Genomic DNA, 26,810 nt, shown 5'->3' with positions numbered 1-26,810 from the left:
ACGGTCAGCTGCCAGGCCATCTGGGAACCGACTGATCTAGGACGGCCTCAGCCAAGATGACCTATCTCTACTCAACATGGCCTCCATCCTCTATCTTGCTAGTCTGAATATGTCACGGGATGGCTGGTTATGCTCTGGGCAGGCACAATGTCCCTTCTACCACATTCTCTAGGTCAAATTAAGCTACATGACCCTCTCGGACTCAGAGAGTAAGGAAACAGACTACATCTTCCTGAGAGGAGCTGCAAGGTCACATTGTAAAGGGACATAACTACAGGGAAGAGAATAATCGTGGCCATGTTTGCCATCCACCATAGCTCCGTTCAGAGACCTTTTATAAAAAAAAAATTTTTTTAATGTTTATTTATTTTTGAGAGAGACAGAGACAGAGCTTGAGTGGGGGAGGGGCAGAGAGAGAGGGAGATACAGAATCCAAATTAGACTCCAGGCTCTGAGCTGTCAGCACAGAGCCCGACGTGGGGCTCGAAGCCACCAACCGTGAGATCATGACCCTGAGCCCAAGTCAGACGCCCAGCCGACTGAGCCACCCAGGCGCCCCTGTTCAGAAACCTTTGAGGGAAAAAACGTTGGTTTGCATCCATCTCTAGACCTTCTTGGGAATAGTTCTTAGTCAAGTTGCTGACCAAGGACACCCTTCCACTAGAAAAGGCCGTGGAACTGCCCCCACAATCCCTGATATCCAAATCCAGTATCTATCTATATACAGCTAAATCATAGGTGTGAAAATAAACCAAGGGGAACTTAGGGATGACAAAATAAGGTATAATTTATAGATAAATTTGCTAACAATAAAAATCACTGACTCTCAGAAGAGAATTGGCCTTAGAAGTAATTTGATCTACCAGTTTTCAACTTGTGTGACATGGAACCATTGAGGTTTCAAGAAGGTAAGTCATGGGCTCACTGAAGAGAAAATCAGATACCAAACAGCAATGCAGAGAAGAACTCTGGGCCCCTCACCCCTACTTCAACCAAGGTGTCCACAACTTTTTATAACAAGTCATTAGACACTTTATTGCAAAGATTCTTCTACTCCCTGTACAAATGGTCTAGGATTTCCCTGTGGTTACTTGGCTTCATTTGATTTTTACTACCCAGCATCTTTCAGGGAACTAATATATGTTGAGGGCCTACAACACACAAATCATCATGTTGGGTCCTTCAGAATTGAGTCTGATTCTCTCTTCCATGTGGGTCTTAGGGTCTTTCAAATGTCTTCTTCAAGTCTGCCTTTATTCCAGGCAGCCACTTGTCAATTCGCCTCTTGTGTTCCAGCAAATTCTCAGTTTCTATCACTGCCCCCAGTTCAAGGGTTCCTTCCGGTTGTAGGAAATATCAACTTGGTTTTTAAATCCAAACACCACCAGCTCTATTCTGTTTCCATCAGCTCCAGCCCACCCAGGTGTCCAAGAGCAATCCCAGTATAAGTGGCAGGACATCGTCAGTAAATCCCCCATACTCCCACTTTCCACCTACAGCCAAGACCCTTCATTGCTAACACCTGCCCCAAGCCAAACTGGTATTAACAACACATATCTAGCCAGGAATCAGGGCCATTTCTCCTCAAGCCTGGTCCTCTTTAACTCACCTGACATCATCTCATTTCTGAAAATCCATTGCTAGATGATAAATAATAAAAATATTAGTAAGAAATGACTGAAATCTTTATTCTGAAACAAAAATCCCACAAATGCAACATGAGGACAGTTGCTGTGAGAGAAATTTGCACCATCTGATCATAACTAAAATTTTATTCTTGGCCTTGCCATCAATTTAGCAAGAAGCATTAAGTGAGTCACTTTATCTCACTGGGACTTTTATTCCTCGTCACCCTGGTCTGCTCCCCATGTCTTATGGAAGAGGGCCACCAGCTGCCTCCAACTTCTCTAGATTTCCAGCTCCCAGGCCAAAGAGCCAGAAGTGCTGGTGAACCAGGATGCTAAGGGTTAATAGGAATGTCCCCATCTCAAGAGAGTGCTGGGACTAACTGACTAATTCTAAGATGACTGACTGACATTCCTTATCTGTTGAGACTCCATGAAGGTCAGAAATGAGTACTCAGCCCTGATTAGCACGTGATGGGGTAACACGTCTAGCTGGTCAATCCAGTGGGAGTTTCCTACGTGCGTTAATATCTACCTCCTAACTGATGTGACCACTAGGGAAAACAGTATGGAAGTTCCTCAAAAAATGGAATTAGAACTACTATATGATCAACAATCTCACTTCTGTGTATTTATCCAAGAGAATTGAAACCCAGATCTTGAGAAGATATTTGCACTCCTATGTTCACTGCAGCATTTTTTACAATAGCCAAGAGGTGGAAACAACCTAAATGTCCATCAGTGGATGAAGAGACAAGAAAAATGTGGTGTATACATACATTGGAATATTACTCATCCATAAACAAGAAGGAAATCTTGTCACATGCTACAACACGGATGAACCTCAAAGACGTTATGCGAAGTGAATTAATCCAGTTACAAAAGGACATGTACTGCATGTTTCCAATTATATGATGTATCTAAAGTAGTCGAAGTCGTAGAAACAGAGAGTAGAATGGTGGTTGCCAGGGCCAAGGAGATGCAAATCAGAGGGCTGTTCAATGGACACAGAGTTCCAGTTATGCAAGACAAAAAAGTTTTAGAGCCCTTCTGTACAACATTGTACCAAGAGTTAACAATAGTGGTCTGTATACTTCAAATTTTGTGAAGAGCGTATACTTCACGTTATATGTTTTCTACTGCAATAAAAAAGGATAATAACAATAACTATTTCCTACCTTCCCATTTCTGGGTGTTAGAGATATTTCATGTGAAAATGGTTTGGAAGCAGGCCAAGTACTATGCAAATGTAACGGATTATTACTTTGATTATTACAGTACCTCGCCCATTTTTTTTTCCTGTTTCAGAATGCAAGATTATCCTATAATTAAATCTAAATCAGAAGAATAGGCTACACTTTACACCAAATCCTCCAGTAGTTTTCTGGTGCCATAGACCACACAGGGCAGCAGCACAAGTGAGCCCACACAGGCAAGACCCCTTAACCACAGACAGAGAGGAACTAATGGGCAAAGCTGAGAAAACACTGTTTTGTAGAGCTGTCTCCAGCTTGTATATGATACCCAAAGGCAGAGCTGTGCTCTTCAGCGAGAAAATCAAAGATATTTTTCACACCCTGGCCAGAGATGTTTCAAAGGAGGAGTCAGAGACAGGAGCGTTAAAAAAATGCCATTGCGTATCCACCTTAAAAGAAAATAAAATTCATCTCCAGAAACTAGTACAATTCCCAGTACATGGCATTCACTAGCCAATGTATACAGAAAATATTGGTTGGATGGAGGATGGGTGGATGGATGGATGGAAGGAAGGAAGAAAGGGAGTAAAAGGGAGTAAAAATGAATGAATGAACATAAAAATGCTCCCATGTTGGGCTTCTATCTTTAGGATTCTGTCTGGTCACCAAAATGATCAGAAGCTGCTATTTCAACAAGTACCAAGGCAGGCTTTCATCATGAACAGCTTTTCATGACCCAATGTTAGCCACAAGGCCACTGTTAGCTTGAAGGATAACTCTCCACAATATTACGAAAATGATCCCCTCTTGGAGGGTGATTAAGAAAAGGCACCTGCTCTGGGCTGGCACCACCAGAGCCCACACCTTTCATTGCCTGTTCATTGCCTCTGTGAGGTACTTCTGTGCAGTGCACAAAATGAACATCAGGACTAAGTGGCTCTGATTAGTTGTATGAGGAAGCAAAAGCTAACTACTTGGGAGGAGACAGACTGTGGCTCAGTGGTTTGCAGACTCTTTTCTCCAGTCCCCTTTCAGGCTGGAATTGGGGTTTGCTAGCCAGTGGCCCTAGGTGAGAACACATAGAGGTGTTCTGGCAAAGAGACAGAGAAAAGAAATCCTATGTCATCTTTACCCAGATCAAGATAAACAATACTTCCATTACCCACAGAGACTTCTCTCCTGCCCCTTTCCAATCAACATCCCCAACTCTAGCTTCTTTGGCAATCACTACTAAGACCTCTATCACATAGGTCAGTTTTGTCTGTTCTTTCATAAAAATGGAATCATATAGTATGTTCTCTTTTGTGTCTGGCTTCTTTAACTCACGATAACGTGTTTCAAATTAGTCCATTATTGTGAGTAGCAGTAACTCACTCCTTTCGTGCTGAGACATATATTCAAATGGCCAAATCACACACCAAAAGATGTTCAAAGTCATTAGCCATCAAGGAAATACAAAGACAAACAATGGGATCCCTCTACACCTTCAAAGGACCAGCTAAAAATAAAGACTGACCATACCAAGCGTTGGCGAGGATATGTAGAATCTGGAACTCTTGGATACCGCTTGTAGGAGAGTGCACTGGTAAAAATCACTGTGGAGAACTAGCTGGCTTTCTAATAAACTTAAACATACACCTCTTCTCTTCTATGACCCAGAAATTCTACCTCTAGGTATTTACTCAAGAGAAATGAAAACAGAGAGGGAGGCAAACCATAAGAGACCCTTAAATATGGAGAAAACTGAAGGCTGCTGGAGGGGAGGTGGGTGCGGAATGAGCTAAATGGGTGATGGGCACGAAGGAGGGCACTTGTTGGGGGTTACATGGAAGTGGTGAATGCCTGGGTTCTACTCGTGAAACCAAAATACTACACTGTATGTTAACTAATTTGAATTTAAATAAATAAATTGTTTAAAAAGAGAGAAATGAAAACATAAAACCACAAAACGACCTTTACAAGAATGTTCACAATGGCTTTGTTTATAAAAGCCCCACGTGGAAACAGCCGAGAGGTCCATCACGAAGAGAATGGATAAATAAACCGTGATATGTCCACACAAGGGACATGTGACTCTTAACTCTCTGGGGCTTCAGTTTAGGGGAAGAATGATTTTAGGCCACACACAGAATCATTAGAGGAATAATGTGGAAAGTGGCTTACAAATACAGGATTTATTTTTGGCTTTATTGCGACATAAGTAAGAAAAAGACAAAGAAAAGGTAAGTGAAAAAAAAAAAAAAAAAGTCACAAACCAACATGCTCTTGGCCGCCAATTCCCAAACCTACTTATCCCTCTGGATCCACCTGCCATTTTTCTACCTGCAAGCAAGAAATAGTCCTGAAATGAAACCATTTTTGCCAAAACAAAAACAAGGTGACCAGAAGGGTTTGTCTTAGAGCCTCAACCTTTAAGAAACCGCCAAATTTCCGGCACATGGTTAATCTGCTCACTTAGAAATCTCAAAGCATCCGCTGCTGGATCCTTCCCATAATATTGATTTTGTTTTATTATTAACTGCCTCATCTTTTATTCTGTTTTAATCTGCAAACCACCTTAAAACTCTGGAAACAGGCGGGAAAATAATCAGGTGCACACACACGTGCGCTCACACACATGCATGTGCGATGCCTTCCCCACCTGCGCGTACATGGCGGCCTTCACGTTTTCTACATCTGTGTACAATCAGCATAGTATAAACCAATGAGTCACTTGAGAGCAAACATGGCAGAACATATACATCTCAGCGAGGTCCCCAAAGTGGAGAGTTTCTATCCTTCTTCCCACGATGCTGTTCTCGCTCAAAACATTTTTGGATCTTTGGAAACGATGTTCTATAAAGAATTGTGAAAATAGCAGAGCCTATTAACCTGGGAGGAGAAAAGCCCGCCCTTCAATATTTGAAGGGCCATTGTGCAAAAGAAGAAATACATGCTTTGTAGCCATTTTCCACTTGAGGAAACGGAAGTTACGTCACTTGCCTGCGGTCACGCAGCCAGTAAGCAGTGCTGGCTTGATTTGAGCGCAGACAGTCTGCCCCTGAGCTGGCCTCATAGAACAGAATGAGACAGACTAATGATGAAGAACGATATTGTATCTCAGGTGTTCTGGTGGAAGACTACTGGGGGACAGTGGGTGCTTCAAGGGGAGTGCTCTGTCAGCCCCAGGGACTGGGGGGATGGTGGGAGGTGCCGGGAAGGACCTCACGGAAGAGCTGCCATTCACAAGGAAAGGGCTGATAAAACCTGATTCGTCTCTTTGCAGACTGGTGGGTTCTTACATTCTCACCTTTTCCCAAGGTTGTTTCAGAAAAAGCCAGGTAGGACTTGTAACATCCCTCACCTCGTCCCTATCCTTATGCTTGTCTGGTCCTCAAAGGGCACTTAAACTCTCTCCTGCAGATCGGGATCTCGTGACAGCTTGGGAAAATGGGGTCACTACAAGGATATAAGTGACCTGCCAATGCCTTCTCCTGTCTGCCTCCCAGACTCTGGAAATCCGGCATCAGATCTTTCTTCAGCAGTCAGGTGGTGGTCCAAGGAGTGTGTGTGCATGTGTGTGTGTGTGTGTGTGTGTGTGTGTGTGTGTGTGTGTGTGTGTTGAAAGGGAGGCAGGGAGGGGGGCTGCCTCTCCCTCAGCCCCAGAGCATCCAGCCTCTGCACACACAAAGCCGAAGCTGCCTGGCCCTTTGATCGGGACCCCATGCTGTGCCTTGTTCAGGGAATTTTTAAATTCTCTTTCATTTTATTGAGCGGCTTTGCTCCCCACCTCCCATGCCTGAGTCAGTACTCAGGATTATTGGGTCCTTCTCTTCATTGATTTGTTTTTCTGACCTTTGTAGTAGATACCAAAATATATGGATGGAACAAGAAAGGAAGGAGGAAAGGGAAGGGAGGGAGCCCAGGTAGCCTCTGAAAGGGAGGGCCAATGGTGAGGATCTTGGGTCTGGCCACATTTCACAGAAAAGAGAGAAGTCAGGTGGCAGACACCTAGTGCTCCAGAAGAGGAAGTCCCTGGCTTGCGGGGGTTGACCACTGAAGACCAGGCTGAGGCCACTAGACTGAGTCCCCCACACGCACCGGAGACTGATGCTGGACCTCTGCATCTCTATGCATTTGCTTTCTGTTGGAAAAACTCCTGTGTCAGCCCCGTCTTTCATTCTTTCAGAGAATACTCACTTGACTCAAGGCCCTGCCCTAAGAACGCACGCACACTCTTCTTTCCCCGTGTCAGGGAGCCCGTTTTGCATTAAACCCCACGTCCTCAGAACAGCCACACTGGTTGGTGCGTGTTCCATCACTGACACTGAGAAGGAGGAAATGAATGCCTGCGGAGTACCCACCGCCTGTCACTGTGAGGTGTTTCATTTGCATTACGGGTTACTAGGCGACAATTTGCCTGCCATCCCGGAACCGAAGCTAGACTCACAGCAGAGCCACCAACTGGAAGGCGGTGCTGGATCTAAGAAGTACGCTTCCTCCCGGTGGGTGTGAACGCTGTTCCCATCTCAAAGCCAAGTGAGAAGGCTTCGAGAGTCAGTGGTAAAGATCTGGGATTCCTGCAAGATGGGGAGTTTGGCCCCAGGGAGGCACAGGGCAGAAGGGGACAGCCTGGAATAGCCCGTACCTCAGTATTTGGTGAGGCTGATGACATGAGTCCCCTAAAGGTCAAGAACGTGGCTGGACTTGACTTGTTTTTCCTATACTCGGCTCAGGTGGGCTGCCCGCTAGGCACAGGGAGGCAGGAGCAGGAGGCTGTATGGTAGACCTTACAGTCAAAGTCGAGTAGGGGCTGGGAAAGGGCGGCCTCCATCAGGGACTTCCCACGGGGCCCTTCAAAGACCCTGACGCACACCCTGCAAGAAAGCCTAGCCTTTGGACTCATGTCACAAAGAGTAGCGACGACAGGTCAGTGTTGGCCCAAGAAACGCCAGCATCCACCAAAGGGAGCACCAGAGGTGGGCACAATTATGTAAAGAGAGGCTTGTCCTTTTCCTCTTCCTTTGACCAGAGAGGCCATTCTGGAAGAGCTAGACTCTGAGGGATAGATGCTCCAAGCTACCTAGAAGGAGGGAGGTCATGGAGATGAGATTTAAATGGCGTCTGAGAGTTACGAGGCCCTGCAAACACCCCCATCTTTACCTGTGGGTTCACACAGGCCTGACTTCCGACGGCCAGAACCTGCATCTCTTTGCCCACAGCCTTTCTCTGGTCGCTGAAGCCCTCTCTGCTCACAAACAAGGGCCGGGGAATTGACACCCCCAGAAGCAGCCCTCACCCACTGACAGGTGGGTTTCCATGTATAAATACCCCAGCTCCTTCATTTGGATAGAATAACTCTGAGTCACTTGTCCTACACTGTATTAGTTATCAATCGCTGCCTAACAACTTGCCCCCCAGACCTAGCAGCTTAAACAACAACAAATACGTATTACCTCACAATTTCTGCTGGTCAGGAATTCAGAGGAAGCTTGAATCGGTGCTTCTGGCTCCAAGTTGCTCATGATTTTGCAGTCAAGATGTCAGCCGGGGTTGCAAGCAGTCGAAGGCCTGACTGGGGCGGAATGGTCTGTTTCCAAGCTGGCTCCTTGACATCGATGGCTGCTGGCAGGCCTCAGACTGCACCACTTACACTTCTTCGTGATCTGTGGCTGGAATCCAAGAGAATGAGAGAGCGAAGTGAGAACAGCAGAGTCTTTTATGACCCAACCTTAAAAGTCAGATACGGTGTTAATTGTCTATGGCTGTCTGACAAATTACCCCAAGACTTAGCAGTTTTCAGAAATGTATTAACTCACCATGCCTATTGGTCAGGAATCTGGCACACCTTAGCTGGGTGCCCCTTGGTGCCTCTGACTCAGAATTCCTCACCAGCCTCTTCCCCACGTGGGCCTCTCCATAGCATAGCTCACAACATGGGGGCTGTTTTCTTTTTTCTCAGAGCTAGTGAAGGAAAGAGCAAGAGAACATAAGCCAGGCAGAAGCCAGAATCTTTTTCTGACCTAATCTCAGAAATGACATCCATCACTTTTGTCATATTCTATGGTTAGAACTGAGTCACTTCTTATGTGGTTATAAATGGCCTACACTCAAGGGGGTGGATTGTGCGAGGTCACGAATACCAGCAGGTAGAGAGAATTGGGGCCCTCTCAGAGGCTGCTCTCCATGGTATAGCATCACTTCTGCCATATTCTACTGGACACACAGGCCACACGCATAGTTCAGTGTGGGAGGGAATTACATAAAGGCACAAATACCAGGAGGCGAGGATCACTCGAGCCGACCTGAAGGCTAACCCCCACAAAAACTGTTTCCAGAGTTCCCCACTGAAGTTACGCATCTGTTGGTAACGTACTTTTGAATGCCTTCCTTCCTTCCCTGGCTCACTTCCCCACTCCCCTACGGGTCTTTCCTGACATTGCCTCCCAAATAAACCACTTGCACATGAATCCTTATTCCAGGGCCTATTCTGGGGCAAACCCAACTAAGACAAAGAGTGATACATTAAATTAGACTTTTATAGGGGCACCTGGGTGGCTCAGTTGGTTGGGCATCCAACTGTGGCTCAGGTCATGATCTCGTGTTTTATGGGTTCAAGCCCCGCGTCGGGCCCTGTGCTGACAGCTCAGAGCCTGGAGCCTGCTTCGGATTTTGTGTCTCCCTCTCTGCCCCTCCCCCACTCGCGCTCTGTCTCTCAACAATAAATGAACATTAAAAAAATGTTCTTAATTTTTTATAAAAGTGTGTGCCTATGTGTGAGCGTGTGTTAGGGACTAATGCAAAATTTATTTCTTGCTGTGAGACACAGCAAAAATTTTGAAAGCCATTGTAGTTAGCACCACAGAATTTCAGGGCACAAGTGGTTCATTTAACCCTGATGATATCTAGAAAGACTAGACCTTAGAGAATTCAGTGGAGGTAGAGAGTAGACAAAGAAACATGAAAAACTGGAAAGTGCATGGTGCATCCGGAAACAATGACGTGTGAAACTAGGGTTGTTACTTCTTGAGTTAATTCCCCGTTTTCTGTTGGAGTTTTAGTTCTTTTTTTTTTTTTTTTTTTTTTAAATTTTTTTTTTCAACATTTTTTATTTATTTTTGGGACAGAGAGAGACAGAGCATGAACGGGGGAGGGGCAGAGAGAGAGGGAGACACAGAATCGGAAACAGGCTCCAGGCTCCGAGCCATCGGCCCAGAGCCTGACGCGGGGCTCGAACTCACGGACCGCGAGATCGTGACCTGGCTGAAGTCGGACGCTTAACCGACTGCGCCACCCAGGCGCCCCTGGAGTTTTAGTTCTATCTTCTCATCACCTTATTTCAAGGGGGGCCTTGTGTCATGATGCCCGTATCCTGTCTGAGCTCCAGCCAGGCCTCAGGCCTAGCAAATAGCCCATACTTTCATGAAGGAGAATTGCTCTAACCAAATTGTAGAGGCGAGATGTGAGAAAACTTCATAGCACTTGCGGGGGGAGGAGTGGTGCTCCCAGGAGTAAGCTAAGTCACTTGAAACAACTGTACATTTTCATACACTTTTCAAAACTCACTTTGAGACTGACTTTAGATAGATAGGTACCAAATGACTCTTGACCTCTATGTACCCCCAAAATGCCCGGGAGAAATCAAGGCATTCCAAAGCACTCAGTTGTGGGCCTATCAAGGGCTGGCTAGAGGAGCTTAAATCCAAATTAATTACCCAGATATCTCTAGTTCAGAAGTTGGGCCACAGACAAACTCATCAGCATGCAACAACAGCACCAGTCCCACGGTGAGAAGAAAAGGAAGCAGGATAATGAGGACAGTAGATAAAAGGGAGACCATGGAGGAGGATCTTAATTGTATCTTAATTGAGTCACACACTTTCTCCTTCATGCAGATCCCAGCCCTCAAGTCAGAGCAAGAGTGGCCTCTCCGCTTGGGTGCTTCCTGTGTCCCAGCCATGACTGGTGTCCAAGGTCAACATACTGTGGCTTTCCATTAGGAGATAAGTGTATCGGTTAACGGTTGCTGCAGTCATGCTATACAATAAACCACCCCAAATCTTAGTAGTCGTCACTCGTGTCACCCATGCACCTGCAGGTCTGTGGGTCTGCACGTCAGCCGGACGCTGGTTGGTTCAGGCCCCGTCTCAAGCTTTGGGCGTAGCTTATCTTGGCGCTCGCTGAGGCTTGGCTCATCTCTGCCCCCCAAGTATAAACCTCAGGGCCCAGAGACCTAGAAGGTCTTCTCTGACACACAGGGAAAAAGCAGAAAATCCAAGGGCTCTCGAGACTTGAGCTTGGGACTGGCAACCCCTCACTTCCATCCATGTGTCACTGGCCCAAGGATGTCACATGGCAGAACCCAGGGTCAAGGGGTTACACTCCACCCACAGCGAGGCCGTGGCAAGGGTGAGGACAGAAGGCAGAGTGATGGGTGTAGAGACAACGATTCCATCCACCGGGGTCCGGGCCCTGCCTCCAAACTCAGAGTGAAGCCATGGGACTTGACAGAGACTCGGGAGTTCTGATCCATTGGTTCTGTTTCTGATAATGAGGAAGCATGAAGGTGAGGGCGACACGCTCACACACCAGGCCACCGTGAAACCCAGCGGACGCCGATGGGGCACACACCCATTCCATCTGCACTCTGGAACCAGTCGGGGCAGACCCCCGCGCTCACGGGCCCACATCGTCAGAACTTGTCATTGCTTGCTGTCCAGCGAGGCGTGGCCTTTCCTCTGACGTCACACGGTGAGGGGAAAGAAGCGGCTCTTTCTTCAAAGACACATGGGCTGCTCTGCGATCAGGAACGTTCCACAATCATCTCATTTCTTTCACGTTGACTCTGGCCTATGTGGTTGGCTGGGAAGGCTGCTTCTGGGAAGGAAAAAATATATACTTCTTTCCTGAAGGTAGAGTCCAGACAAATCCAGCTTTTTGACCTGGACGGTCAAAACCAAGAAACTACCCCAGACGGCTCCCACCTGAAGAGCTTGGAGCTGGTGGTAACAAAATGCACTCCCAGGCCTTGTGAGTCACTCCTTGAGAGGGTGCAGGGTCGCAGCACCTAGACCTGCAGCTGGACCCTGCACCAAAGTGCCCGCCCAGGGAGCGGGCGGGGGCTGAATTCCACACTGTCTTCCACTCGCCAAGCCAAGCACCCAGACCGGGGGCTGCATTATCCCAAAGCAGCTTTGATAACTCATCCGCCCACAAGGGGCACATTTTGGTAATTCACAGAGAGATGACTTAGCACCTCCTTGGCCGTCAGATGTTCGGTTCTCCCGGATCTCCCAAAGCTACCCAAAGCACGGGGCCTGGCAGTGTGTGAAGCTGGATTCCTCTTTCCAGCTCTTCACTACTCCACCCCCCCCCCACCCCCTGCTTGGCACCGACATCCACACCCTTTGCATGTGACTCTGCACTGCCCTCCATTGGAAGAGGCAGGATGTACATCTCCATCCCACCCACCGTGGACTTGGCCATGGACCTGCTTTGCCCAGTAGCATGTGAATGGATGTGAAGTGAGCAGAGAGACTTTCAAAGCACTTGCTTCATCTAGCTTGGCCTCCTGAGTCTCAGCCATCTGCTGTGAGAAGGGCATGCTCCTTCTGGTACCAGAGCAAGGAATCCCACGGTGACCCACAGTCTGAAACAGAGCCACCTTCACTGCCCCACAGATCACTATGCAAAAACAACAGATGCGTGTTGTTTATCATGCAAGAAAACCTGACTGATACACATGGCGATTCGTGGAAGAGGACAAACTCTCCTCTCAAAGCAAGAAGCCTCAGTCATCCAGTTAAGAGGAGGCATCCAGGGGTGAGCAGAAAATGTGAACGCCCAATTGATATCCCACCAGAGAACTGATCAGAGACACAGACCCTGGCCGGAAAGGAAATTTGAGGACACCAGATGAGATCAAATGCGCTCAGAGAAAGGTCAGAATCATGCCTCGCCGGACTCTGGAGCTGAGCTTCCAGGACTTTCTGTGGCATGCCCGAGGCTTCCGTTGTGAGGGAGAAGGGGCTGCCGGGAGTTCTGTGTGTGCCCAGGTACCGTGATGTCCATCTAGGTGGCCCCAAACCCAGTGCCACCCGACCGCTGCAGCAAAGGCCACCACGCTGGGCGGGCCTGTCTGCTCCAGCACCCACACCTAGGTTTCCTTGTGGAGAGCTACCCCTCCAAGGATGCCAGACGTTTTGTCTGCGGGAACCTTTCCACTGAGTCGGCCAGGTTTTAAGGAGGGCTGTGCACCAGACAGTGCTGCCACCTCGACACGTTTATCAGACCTTGATCGCAGCTCTACCCAACTGCAGTCTATCTGGCTTTTGCAAATGCAGATGCATTTCTCACCACTCGCGGTAATCAGCTGAAGAACATTCAGGTTCAGTAGCGTGTGGGCAGAGATTTTGGGAAGGAGAAAGGAAGGGGATTCCTTTACTTGCTGCTTCCAGCCCCCAAACAAAGACCAAAGTCAAATGCTTAATCCTCAAAGGTCAGTTTGGAAAACAAGCCCTCGCCCAACATGCGCCGTGCTTGGACAGAAAGAGGCAGGAGACAGCCACCTTCCGAGTGACCCCCTTACCAGGTGTGACGGTGCCAGACCCCAGGAGAACAGTGACATCTGGGTTCACCCTCCTTTAAGTCCGTTTAGAACCGTACCCAGGAGAAACATCTTTGCTAAGGACTTTTTGAATGACAAAGGAAGCTGTTAAGGATAAGAGGACCAGTCCCACTTCGGCTCAGGTCATGGTGTCACGGTTCGTGGGTTCGAGCCCCACGTGGGGCTCTGTGCCGACAGCTCAGAGCCTGGAGCCTGCTTTGGATTCTGTGTCTCCCCCTCTCTCCACCCCTCCCCTGCTGGCACTCTATCTCTCTCTCTCTCTTTCTCTAAAATAAGTAAACATTAAAAAAATTTTTTAAAGAATAAGCAGACCAGCACCACATAAAGAAAATTAAGGTTTAGCCAAAAAATGCATATTGAAAACCCATGATGGGGCTTTCACATGAACCGTTGCTAATCCCTCAACAATTCTTTAGGGCAAGTGGTTTGACACATGCAGGCGGGGAGGTCAGAGAGATGATGTGATTAACCCGCAGTCACCCAGCAACTCAGTGACAGGACGCGAATTCAAATCCAGTGCTAGTCGGACTCCAGAATTTATATTCTTCCCATCATATAGACTAACATAAGTTAACCTTAATATTTTATATAAAGCAGATATAGAATCTCAGTCTACAAACACAGGTGTCTAACAAATACAACTTTCTTTAGTTCTCTATTACTCAACTTAGTTTCTCTTTCGAGCTCATTCCAGCAGCAGGGAGGTAACTTAAACTCAAGCCAACTTCTTGCCCTGTCCTTCCCAGGGTCGTGCAGCAGGCCCGCGGATGCTCTGCACCATGTCCCCCTGGGCAGTCATTGGGGACAGCTCCACCTAAGTCCACACACACTGACAGTACCCAAGTCAGGCACGGGCCACCGTGCCTCTCTTCTCTGCTGCCTCAGCGGGGAGGTAACAAGCCTCTTCGCCCTGTTAAAAGAAAACCACGGGCCCAAAATGGCGTCACTTAGGCCAAGTCATGAAACCAGGGCTTAATCCCTAATCTAATTACAGTCCCAACCTCCCTCAGAGACGTTAAGTCCTAACCACTCAGGAATTTTCTGACTGGCGCCAATGAGGTCCTCTGTCACACGGGCCCTCTCCATCCCCCAAAGGAAGATGAGGTGATCTGTAGGATCAGATCCCCTGCCCTTCCCCCTAAGGGAAAGTGACCTTGCCTGGAAAAATCTTTCTCTTTTGCTAATAACTTTCTTGCCCCACCCTCCTTCCTATAAAAATCTTCCATTTTGTACAATTCCTTGGACGCCCCCCCCCCCAGTTGCTAGATGGGATGCCACCCGATTCATGGATCAATGAATAAAGTCAGATCTGTAAATTTACTCGGTTAAATTTTGTTTTTTAATAGTCCTCTGGGAAGACAATTTTGAGGCCTGTTCTTCAGAGGGTCCCCTGAGACACAGAGCCCCAGCTGCTTGCGGCATAACCTGATCATTGATGCCCCCTTTATCGGCTGCTCCTCCTGCCCTGACTCATTCCTCCCACTCACTCACTTCTGCTTCCCGGGATCTCCTTCCAAATAAACTACTTGCACATGAATCCTTGTCTCAGGCTCTGCTCTCGGCGAACTCAAACTAACATGCAACAAGCCCGAGTTCCTGGGAACTTCCACAGGGCCATGGCATAGCAAGGGCAGAGCGGGATGGAACAAGGAATCAGTAAGTCACCTGCCCCTTCGGAATCAGCTAAGCCATCCCCGTCTTACCATCGCTGGCCACCAGGCTGCACAGATTGCTGCTCAGTCGTCCCTTGTTCCCATCATCTGGCTGCCTCAGGCCCAGCTTTTCTCTTCCCTGTTTCTACGCCACACCATGTGGGGGTGACAGAACCCCTCTGCTGGACTGTCCCATAGCCATTCCCATAGCCATCCCCACCTCCCCAGGGCTCTACCCAAGAAACAGAACATAGCATGCATTCTTGGGTCTCATCTGCCCGTGTTGGCTTTGGCTGCTTCCCAGGTACTCCCCTGAGGCATCAGAACGACCATCCCTCTTGCTAGGACCACCAGAACCTGTGCTCTCATCTCTTTCCCTCTGGCTCCCTTCTTCCCCAAGCCTGGGAGAAGCCCTCTCTCAACACTCTGCTCTCCCTTGTGCTGTGTTCCCTGAGTGTTCTGTCTATGCCGAGTCCCCTCCATCCCCTGAGGGCTCGAGGGCTCTGGGGAGTTCTCTCAGGATGGTATCCTAGCTCCTTGAAAGATGGGAAGTGGGGGAGGAGGGAACCACTGTGGCAAAAAGGAGGTAACTGACACTATAAACCTCAGTTGACATTTTTTTCAATATCATTCTTCCACATTTGTGAGACACATGACAAATAATCCATAGTACAGTGCAGTCCTGGTAGGGAACCCCCACGTTTCTTCACCAAGCGGTTGGAGGAAACCCCCCTCATTTCCTCCAGATCTTTCCCATGTCCGTTACCATCCTGGGTTGGCTTCTTCATTTCCTGATGTTGGGGTATCTGTACTATGACAAGGGGCCCATCCTGTTCATACTCTGACTTCGGGGGTAACCAACTACAGTCCTTTTTTTTTTTTTTTTTTTTATTTATTTTTGGGACAGAGAGAGACAGAGCATGAACGAGGAAGGGGCAGAGAGAGAGGGAGACACACAGAATCGGAAACAGGCTCCAGGCTCCGAGCCATCAGCCCAGAGCCTGACGCGGGGCTCGAACTCACGGACCGCGAGATCGTGACCTGGCTGAAGTCGGACGCTTAACCGACTGTGCCACCCAGACGCCCCTACAGTCCTTTTTTTAAAAAAAATATCTATCTATTTATTTATTTACTGAGAGAAAGAGAGAGAGCATGGGAGGGGCAGAGAGAGGAGCGAGAGAGAAGCCCAAGCAGGCTCCACGGGGTCAGCACAGCACCCGATACAGGGCTGAACTCCCGAACCGTGAGATCATAACCTGAGCCAAAGTCAAGAGTCGGACACTTAACCAACTGAGCCACGCAGGCGCCCCACAACCAGCAGCCTTTCTGTAAAATGACTGTGATGACGGCTACTTACCCCAGAACCATCTCCTGTCCCTCGGGGGGGTGGGCACTGTGGTGGGAAGGGTAACTTTGGCTCCGGTGGCAGCTGTCCCCGAGCCCAGGGGAGCACACAACTGGTCCCCGAACACATTCACTCTTCACGCTTGTGTCCAGACCAAGAAGATAACAATTCTGTCCCTTCTTGAGAGAAACTGAGGCACAGTTCCTACTGAAAATGGTTTCCAAATTCACGGAATCACTGACTACCTGAGGCCCATGCCTTCGACTGCCTTGGAAAACAGGCTCCCTGGTCAAGAGGAAACATTGCCTCTGCCGCTTCCAGTGCCCTGACCTTGCAGCCCAGTTAAGGCTGGTGGGTGGCTTGTGGCTGCTGCTTTTAAGTACAGCTCAAACTCTCCTCCTTTCAGAACCTTTCCCTCACTCTGGTTTGGGGGCTGAGGAAAGATCACCGCTTGTAAAGAGCATCACGAGCCAGGCTCTTATGGTATAATTGCCAGGCTCGATTTGGAAACCTGGGGTAAGCCACGGCCAATGCTATAGTAACAGAGTCCCTAAGGGCTGCTGCTCCCGGTGTTACAGTCCCCAGGGCTTCCAGGAATACTTCGGTGCCCTCTGCTGAGGGAATGTCCCCACCAAGTTGGCCCTCCCTTTGTCTCTTCTCTTGAGGCTCCTCAGGATGAAAAATCTCTCAGACTAACTCAGCTTTCATGCTCATTCCCCTCTACCCTCTCAATGACCAGGTCCTTGGAACAGGGTCCCTTTGCTCCAGGCGATGCCCTTTGTGCCCACCTGGAGTGACGGCCCTTTGAGGTAATCTGTTTCAGATGGCCTGGACCGGAAAGATGAAAACACTGGCCAGTCCCAACGATGAAAGTCTTATGTTGGGCTAAAACATATGTTGGTCCCCTTCTTGGGACCGTCGCTACCCCTCCCCCTCCTGCTCTCCACGAGAGGAGGTCTCTCCTCCACTCACTGCCCTCCTAGTTCTTTCACTCCCCGCAGAGAGGGGGAGATGCTTGGTCAGAGCCAGGGCTGTAGACTGGGCACCATTGCTAGGTCTTGCACTCCGCTGGCTCCCGTTCATTCTCCCACTGTCTCTCACGCTGTCATTCTCAATCCCAAGTGGCCGGGGGAATAAGAGAACCAGGGTCCTAGAGAGCCTGTCTCTCCACAGGCATGCTCAAGCACAGGAGCACCACCATTTACATTCAGGGACATCAAGAAATCCCGGAAGCCATGGGTTGAATGGCGTCTCCTCAAAAGATACATCCACTTGAAACCTGTCACTGTGAGCTTATTTAAAAAAAGGGTCTTCGCAGGGGTGCCTGGGTGGCTCAGTCAGTTGAGCTTCCAATTTCAGGTCATGATCTCACAGTTCGTGGGTTAGAGCCCCACATCGGGCTCTGTGCTGACAGCTCAGAGCCTGGAGCCTGCTTCGGATTCTGTGTCTCCCTCTCTCTCTCCCCTCCCCTGTTCGCACTTTGTCTCTCTCTATCTCTCAAAAATCAATAGACATTAAAAAATTATAATAAAAAAGGGTCTTTGCAGCTGTAAGCAAGTTAGGAATAGCCAGATGAGATCATCCAGGGTTACCCAGGTGAGCCCTAAGTCCAGTGGCAGGTCTCCTTGTAAGAGTCAGAAGAGGAGGAGACCCAGATACAGAGAAGAAAGACATGTGAAGACACAGAGGAAAAGACCATGTGGAAATGGAGGCAGAGGTGGGAGGGATGTGGCCACAAGTCTAGGAACTCCTGGAGCCACTTGAAGCTGGAAGATGCCAGGAAGGGGCTCCCCCAGAACCTCCAGAGGGAGTGTGGCCTTGCCCATACCTTATCTTACATTTAAGTGTTAAGAAAGTCCAGTCCAACTCAATGGCAAAACTTTAAAGTTTCTCCCCTTTCCCCAGCTTGAGCCTGACTTAGGGCCAGAAACCTATAAACCTCCAAAGTGGAGTAGGAGAGAGAAGTTAAGGAACAAAGTCCAGTTTGAGAGTGCTCCGTGATGTGGCATCCCAGCTTAATGGAGGGGTACAGGACTTTGATGGGGAGGATTCCAGGACAGGACCCCCCATAGTAGAAGAGCCTTGCAGGGGGCTCAGGTCTGGTGGGAAACTGTAAAAATGTAATGCTCCAGAGATGGTGTGGACGAGCCATGAGCTAACCCCCAATCTGCCTTGATTTATCCCCGCCAGGTATATCTAGTTCTAGGGTCAGTGAAGAAAAGTCAGATAGGAATTTCAGGGTTGGGACAACGCATGGAGATCTTTCAGTCCCCTCCCTCCTTTGATTTTACAGATGGGAAACAGGGACCCAGAAAAGTTCAATGTATCCAAGTTCACATAGTAAGTTCATTCCTAAGTTTCCTGCTCCCCCGCCCCTGTTGGTATGCTTTTGTTGTTTAGGTTTGTCACGCTGCTTTGGGGTACATATTCCCAGCAGATTCTGCCCCAAATGCTCAGTGGGGTACGCACGGAATTGAGATGTCAAGCCTTTGCCCTGGCACAGAACACCTGTGTGCTCTGTCCCCAACCCAGCTGGGTTTGGGCAGAGAACTCTCTGAGGACAAATTAGCCCAGGGCTGGAAGCCTTAGGCTCCATTTGGGGTCATGCCAACAGAGCACAGGCAACCTTCCAAGGGCCCTGCCTCCTTCCCCGGGCCGATCAGCAAGGACCTCTATTCCCTGCCTCCTATCAGCTTCCCAGCAATGGGAGGCCTTCACCTTCTCTGATCCTTGACATCTGCTAGCCCTCTTCCTACTGCTGCCCAGTGCTGCATGTTTTAGATTGGGCTCCCTCGAAACCAATCCCTGAAACAGAGACCAGGGTATGGGTAGTTTATTTGGGAGGGGAGCCCCAGAAAGTAAGGGTGAGAGGAAAATGGGAAGGCAACACGGGGAAAGGAGAAAAGCCAATGAAGTGTGCACTCGTGAGCAGTACTGGGGTTCAATCATGCTGGGGACCCTCTGGGATACGAAAGATGTGCCTCAGAATCATCCCACTGGAAAAGTGAAAGACTGGGGCATTTATACCGACTCCTGTCCCCATTGGTCACGGGCATCTGGAGGGCATGGCTCCCTCTTTGCAGGGTGAGACTCCCCGCAGGCACGTTCCGCCCTCCATGCCAGGCTCCCTCTGAGGTTGATGTTCAGCCTTATGGAAATTACACCTCCACAGCCATCAGAAAGGTACAATAATAAAGAAATTTCTTCCATTTTGGAAGGCCTTTCTCTTTCCAAAGCCCTTTCCCACATGCCATTCTCTGTAGTCTTCACAGCAAGCCAAGGAAGAAGGTATCACAATCCCAATTCTACAGAAGAGGCAATGGAGGCTTGGCAGGGGGGACGGGGGTGCTGCTTGCCAGAAAGCATGATTACAATAGAAATATCAGAGCTATTCTTGCCAACCCATATGGCAACACGCAATCCCTCTGCCATTTTCTTCCTCCCCTGGTGAAAGAGATGTGCCCATCATTAGCTAAGACTTTGTCTTTCCCCTTGCCATTCAGTTGACTCTGGGAAAGGGGCCAAGCCCTCCTAGAGGGGGCTAATTTGGGTAAGAAGAAGGCCAACCAGAAGATGCCTGAAAACAGTGGCCTTGGAACTATTGGGAATCACACGGGATCAAAATCGCTGTGCACCAGGGGCTAACTTGGCCACGCTAGGCAAGTCGGCTCATCTCTCTGGGCATCCCATCCCCCTCCCCTAAGCGGAAGGCTTGGTGCGAAGGAGGTGGGCCCAACAGGCCAGTCCCTGGGGGCAGGGGGAGGCAGGAATCTCAGGTTTATAAGCCTGAGAGCAAAGGGTAACAGGGGAAGGAATGTGCTGAGCTGGACAGCAAATGAGTTGAAGATGCACCAGAGACCAGGTTGGGAGCTTCAAGGTGGGATCAAAGGGGGCCGGAGGAAAAGGGACTCGAGAATGTATCCTTAAAGCACAGAATCAGAGCATAGGGATGGAGGTCTCCCATTTTCATCTTCTCCACGATTGGGGTCTTACAGCCCAGGGTGCCTCGGTCAGGTTCCCTGGACCATTTAAAGAAGCCCCAACACGGGGCGCCTGGGTGGCTCAGTCGGTTAAGCATCCGACTTTGGCTCAGGTCACGATCTCACGGTCCGTGGGTTCGAGCCCCGCGTCGGGCTCTGTGCTGACCGCTCAGAGCTTGGAGCCCTGTTTCAGATTCTGTGTCTCCCTCTCTCTCTGCCCTTCCCCTGTTCATGCTCTGTCTCTCTCTGTCTCAAAAATAAATAAACGTTAAAAAAATTTTTTTTTAAAAAAAGAAGCCCCAACACAGGACAACAAGGGGCCCCATCTCTTCCTTTCCTCATTGAAAAGGGATGTACCAGACCAGTTGTTTATAAACAGCCCCTGCTGAGTCTACGGGAGCCTGGGGCTGTCGGAGGTGAGCAAAGGAGGATGTGGGTATGACCTGATCCCAAGGGACGGCCTGGGTCCCCCACCAAATCCCACTGGCAGAGCACTCTGCTTTCATTTGACAAAGCTTTTGAGCATCATTCTCTTTACAGAAAGGGTTTCAGAGGCTACATATGCTCGAAGCCAATGAACTATGCAACCTTAAGAATCTTTCTGACTCTAAATTCCCGGCTGTTTTTGCAAAACCAACAAGGTAGTCTTGCTACTATGGGATCAAAGGGTTTGCTTCTCTCCCGATGGAGAGGATTTGCCTGGGAACCAGTTTGTTCCTATTCTTGCTGCCATCTTGGTGCCACGTGGGTTGGTCTGAATTTGACTTTGGCATTTGTAGAGAATAACATGAGTGACTTCAGGGACTGGGGGTGATTCGGTGATCTCAGGCAGGCTGTGAAGGAGGCAAACTGGGTTCCTTCCCCGAGGGTCAGATGTTAGGCCGTAACAGTAGTCACCCACATGCAGAGCTCTGAAGCCCTTTTTCCAAAACTAGAAATCCGATTCAATCCACAAAGCTATCCTGAGAGGTAGGTACTACCAACCCCATTTTCCAGATGGGGAAAGTAAAGCTCCAAAAGCTTGAATGACTGAACTCAGTCAAGGTCAGCAACCAGTAGGAACAGAACTAGGAATAGATTCTCTTTTTCGGGTACCACATCCATGTCAATTGCACTTTTTAAAAAAATTTTTGTGAATGTTTTATTTATTTTTGAGAGAGAGAGAGAGAGAGAGAGAGAGACAAAGCATGAACAGGGGAGGGGCAGAGTGCAAGGGAGAGCAAGAGAGAGACACACACACAGAATCTGAAGCAGGCTCCAGGCTCTGAGCTGTCAGCACAGAGCCCAACATAAGGCTTGAACCCACAAACTGTGAGATCACGACCTGAGCCAAAGTCGGACGCTTAACCAACTGAGACACCCAGGCACCCCTCAATTGCACTTTTTGAGTATGAAGATTAGTCTAGAAATTCTGACCTCCAGTTGGGTAGCAACCTACTATTGGTACCCCAATCACATCCCCTTGCCCTTCCTATTTCAGCACACACCTGCCTAACTTCTAGCATTTCTGCCTGAGATCTGCTTTCTTCGGCCACTACAACCCGCCCGCCCAGTGAGGCAGCCCAGAAGCGCAGGGGAATTTAACAACCGCCCCCCCGCCCCCGCCCCGCCACCGCCTTCCCACAAACAACCGGTCAGTCACCAGTGGCTGCCAGAAGTTAGTGTATAAATACACCCCTTCTCCCACCGACGTCCCCTGTGATCACCCCCCAGATAAACCACCCACACAGGAATCCTGGAATGAGGGTCTGCCTTGGGGAACCCAAACCAAGATACAGGCTCCTCTATGGTCAGAAGTAGGGCTTACGAGAAATCAACTGTCTCCCCGTTCCCAGGAGCTGTTGCAGATCTCTGAGACAGAATTCTTAAAGCCTGAGGAAAGAAAGGTGCCTGATTAGGAGCAGACACCAGCTTTATCCAAAACCCATAAAACGTTCTATATCCCATACGAAATGTACTCCGCAGCCATTTTAAAAAACGAGGAAGATTTCAATATGTTGATAGGAAACCATAGCCAAGATATATTGCATCGTCAAGAAAGCAAGTGACAGAACGGTGTATTTAGGATGCCACCATTTGTGGGTCTTAAAGGGATTTATACGCATATGTATGCAAGAATATCTCTGGAAAGAAACATAAAAAAAACAAAAATGTAGGAGTCCCTGTAGAGGGAGCCTGGGGACCAGGGACTATTCCTCCTTTTCATTGTTTGAACCAGCCTCACCCTATCTCTATATTACTTTTAAAAGGGGGGGAATTAAATTTAACAAACAGGCTCATGAGAAGTATTCTATGTGCACCATATCTACCTGAAGAACTTACTGAAAAGGCCGCTCCAACTGGCCAGGAGATTCTAGAATGTGCATTTCTAATCAGTCCCCAGGTGATTCTCACGTCGGGTGGACTGTGCCCTGAGAAAACCTGCCAACAAATGCTAGCGCATCACCCACTACGGCACAGGCTGCGGAGCCCCCGGAGGATCTGCTGGGCTGGAGACAGTGCGGGGGACAGTGCGCCACTGAGGGCTGTCCCTCGGAGGGCAGCACCTGTGCTCGCTGTGGCGTGACACCTGATAATAAAGGAAGGTACGAGCCACGGCCTTTCCCTGGCTCACCTCTCAAGTCCAAGGCAACCATCTCCCTCGATGGCACCCTTGGCAGGAGGTGACTTTGCTGTCTCCTCTCCCTTTGTAGAGGATGCCCCCCCTAATCCGAACGGTGAGCAAAGTCAGATGCAGCTTAATTGAAAAGGAAAGAGGAGGATGAAAATCACAAGCAGCATGAAAATAAACTTGAACCCAATAGACCTTTGTAGCCATCTACAAAACATCCAGACAGACACTGCCAGAGAAGGCAACGGCAAACGACCTCCAAAACTATTTGAAATAAACTGGATATCTGGTCATAAAGTGAGAGTCCCAGACACCCAAACTTGAGGTGATAGTGGACTTTTAATAAATCCTGGGGCTTCGTAAAATTGCAATGACCGCTAGGAAATAAAGAAATCCCCATTAAATGGTGGCCATGATGCATTATGTGATCCATTAGATTGGTTTCCCGGGACAGGGGAGGTCTGAGAAGCAGGTGTAGAAGAAAAGTAGAGGAACTGATTGTGTGCAAGCCCATCTGGAATTTTAATTCACACAGGCCCCAGATACCCGGGCCAACACAGTTCTCAGGTGCTGTGACGTGTGTCACAAACTGTAGAGGGACCAACTATGGGACACGTAGTAGGCAAAGGCACCTGGAGCCCTGCCCAGCCCCAGCTTCCTGCATCTGCCCCCCCTCCCCCACCCTGGGAAAAGCAGGGAAGGAGGATGGGGTAACGAAATAAAAGCTGCATGCTGGGAGTCAGGATCCAGCTTGGAGCTGGGGACCCGCCGGACCCTAGGCCCGCAGCAGAAAAGAGAGCAAAAGCCAACTTTGCCACACCATGATAATGAGCCAGCCTCATTATAAGATTAGCTGCCGGGATGAACAACACTCTCTTAATAATGCACGCATCGCTATGACAACCACCCACTTTGCTACCTAAAGATAACTTCATTGTGTGGCCATGTTTCCTTGTTTGAAAAGAAAAGCTGTTTGCCGTGAGCTCCACCATTTCTACTCCTCCCTGGTGCCTTTAGCTTTGTGAGTGTGTGCGTGCACATGTGTGTGCAAGCGGGCCCGTGTGCATGTGAGCGTGTGGCAGGGGGAGGCAAGGAGCCCCCCCCCACCCCCGCCGCGGCCGTCCCGGCTGCAAGGATATCGTCCGGTGCTCAAGGTTGGTAACATTTCTGCCGGGCCCAGGCACCCAAGCGTGTTGACATAATTATTCAGGAAGACAGGCTTGGCCAGGATTAATACTGTGATTAATTATGGTGGGAGCCTCAACAAGCAAGTGCATGCTCGGGAGGGCCGGGGAGGGACGTGACAGAGCCTGGCTCCGGCAGGACGGCCGAGGAGGGTGTTGAGTGGGGAGCCGCATGGGCCTGACTGTAATGAGAAATGAGCAAAGCGCTGAAAAATTGATGGCGCCTGCAGATTGCACAGGCTGGCGCACAGCGGGGGCCCCCGCAGCCGGCGCGCCGAGTGCGCTATGCTAATGTGGGCGCCGGGCCCGGGGAAAGGGAGGAAGAAAAGCCTGCACAAAGGAGAGAAATGCAAATGACAGGCACGGAGATCAGTGCCGAGAATCCCGGATTAACTGCTGGAGCTGGTGCTCGCCTGAGTTTAACCCCTTCTGGACTGTGTCACGGCTGCAGGGGGGGCGGTTGCCGCTGGGAACTCCGGGGCCCGGATCCGGGCCCAGGCCGAGGTGGGGATGCCGGAAAATGGAGTCGGGAAGAACCAAGAAGCTGGAGGCAAGAGGCTGGTTCCTCCAGGGCGACGGACTTCTTTGGAAAAGGTTGTGGGGAGGGCGGGGTGTCGAGGAAGCGATGTCCGGGGTAGGAAATGCAGTGGCCCCCGGGCTAAGTGGCCCACGAGAGCTTCTACAATGTGGGCAGAGGGAAAGGAGGCCAGAAGAGAAAGCACCTGGGCGCCGGAGTGGCCAGGACCCGGACCTGGGCGGCGAGCATAGTGACGATGACACCGTTTAAGTGATATTGTAAGTATCAGGTCGGGGCACCTAGCAACACCTCCGCTATATTCCCATCACAAGTGAAAGCAGGAAGAAAAGAAAATGAGGCTGCTGCAGAGGAACAGGGACCTGGTTCAAAGCTTCACAGACTGGCCTTCTCTGAGAAACAAGGGAGGAAGTGCTTCATCAAGAGCGGGGATCCAAAAACACAGATCAGCGCCTTGGTGCTTTGGGGGCCCCCCCGCCTGCACTGGGGCACGTACTGTCTCAGAATGTCACTGCAGTTTGCGCTCATGGAGAGAAAAAGGTGCTAAAACACAGATACACCAGTCCCCAGTCCTCCTTCCTGGGAAAGCGTGGAGGGAAAGATGTCGGCAGAAGCCCCACGGGGAGTCGCAGCAGGTGTGTGATGTGAGGTCCTTAGACCAGCCGGGAGTAGGAAAGAGGAGCCAAAATTCCAGACCCCAGAAGTCCACGCAAAGATGGGCAGGCTCTGGCAGATGCTACTGATGCAGGGTTACCCAGACAGGAGGGAAAACAAATAAGGTGTGTTGCCAGAGAGAGAACAGAATCAAAGAGATTCCATTTACGTCATAAACTTGAAGTTATTCACATATTTTAATATTCACTTTCTAGGTCTGTTCAAAACAAGACCAACAGGCCCAAAATGAAATCCCTTCTGCTAAGCCTCATGTCACCCAGAGCAAGACATCACTTAATTACAGTTTGGGTCTCCCAGAAATGGGATCTTAACCCAGTCAAGCAGGAGTCACCTGATCAGCGATAGACCCTTGCCCTCCCTAAAGGAAAGCGACCTTGCAATAACCGGCCTGCCTTTCTGCCTAGTATAACTTCCTTGTTCCTGCTCCCTTTTGCCGATAAAAGGCTTTCGTTTTGCACAGCTCCTCGGAGCTGCTTTCTGTCTGCTAGATTGGATGCTGCCGATTCATGAATCATTGAATAAAGCCAATAAGATCTTTAAACTTTACTCAGTTGAATTTTGTTGTTTAACAAGTCTGAGTACCTGTATACCCAGCCATTAACAGAAGTTCCCAACACGGGATGGGAGGATTTGAACTTTCTCTTTCGTGTTTTTTTTTTTTTTTTGCCATATTCAAGTATTAAGGAAAATGCATATATATATATATATATATATATATATATATATATATATATAGTCGTTTTGAAAGAAAAAAAATGGCAAAGTAATTGAAAGTCATATGAATCACGAGCTCTGCCTTTCTGGTGACCTCGTTCCCTAAGATAAGCAGGAAAGGCTTCCAGTATGAATCCCATTTACACGTGGAGGCATAGACCGCAGATCTAGGAGAGGTTTACCTTGTCCGGGGCAGGGCCGGTGTGGAGGGGACCTTTATCCACTACCTGTTCCATGCCCACACTGTGCAGGACACTTCATAAACAGGACTTCTGCTCGGTTCTGACTTGCCATTTTCCTGATTGGGAAACTTTGTGAGCCGTTAGGACTTGCCTCCAGAAACTGTCCCAGGAGTGCGTGGAAAAGGCGCTCCACGGCGGAATGTGGCCACACCATCTGTGTCCCATCTCCACAGCCCCCAGGGCCCAGCGCAAACTCCAGAACAGCAGTGGAGAGCCCACACCTGTGCTGAGAAGGGAACGAAATCTACAGCCAAGGAGGAGTAGGTGAATGTGTAGATAGGCGCACACAGGGCAGGAAAGGAACGGGGAAGGGGCGCGGGGGGGGGGGGGGGGGGTTGTGGTTTTTTTCCCCTGGGACAAACAAAACAAGGCAGATTGTCTGTGCTAGAGTTCCTTTGAACCAGAAATTACAATCTTTGCTCCAAGAGACAAGAGGATTACAAAA

The 26,810-nt window shown here is 49.3% G+C and overlaps 1 long non-coding RNA gene across 2 annotated transcripts in view; it reads right to left on the bottom strand.

Moving 5' to 3' along the window:
• The window catches only part of LOC131511647 (uncharacterized), a 193,637-nt gene extending 167,068 nt beyond the window's left edge, over positions 1 to 26,569 (bottom strand). The window contains exons 1-3 of one of the 2 annotated variants that reach the window (XR_009261637.1): positions 26,306 to 26,569; positions 8,620 to 8,764; positions 8,257 to 8,472 (exon numbers count right to left, since the gene is read on the bottom strand). This is a non-coding gene — a long non-coding RNA (uncharacterized LOC131511647). Of the gene's footprint in view, positions 1 to 8,256; positions 8,473 to 8,619; positions 8,765 to 10,515; positions 11,654 to 26,305 lie in introns of those variants that run through there. The other variant, XR_009261638.1, reaches the window with a different exon arrangement.
• Between the last annotated feature and the right edge of the window lie 241 nt (positions 26,570 to 26,810).

The sequence above is a fragment of the Neofelis nebulosa genome, chromosome 5, assembly GCF_028018385.1.
Source record: "Neofelis nebulosa isolate mNeoNeb1 chromosome 5, mNeoNeb1.pri, whole genome shotgun sequence".
NCBI lineage: Eukaryota > Metazoa > Chordata > Mammalia > Carnivora > Felidae > Neofelis > Neofelis nebulosa.
Note: the sequence above shows the minus strand (reverse complement) of the source record. Positions and strands in the feature narration are given on the sequence as shown.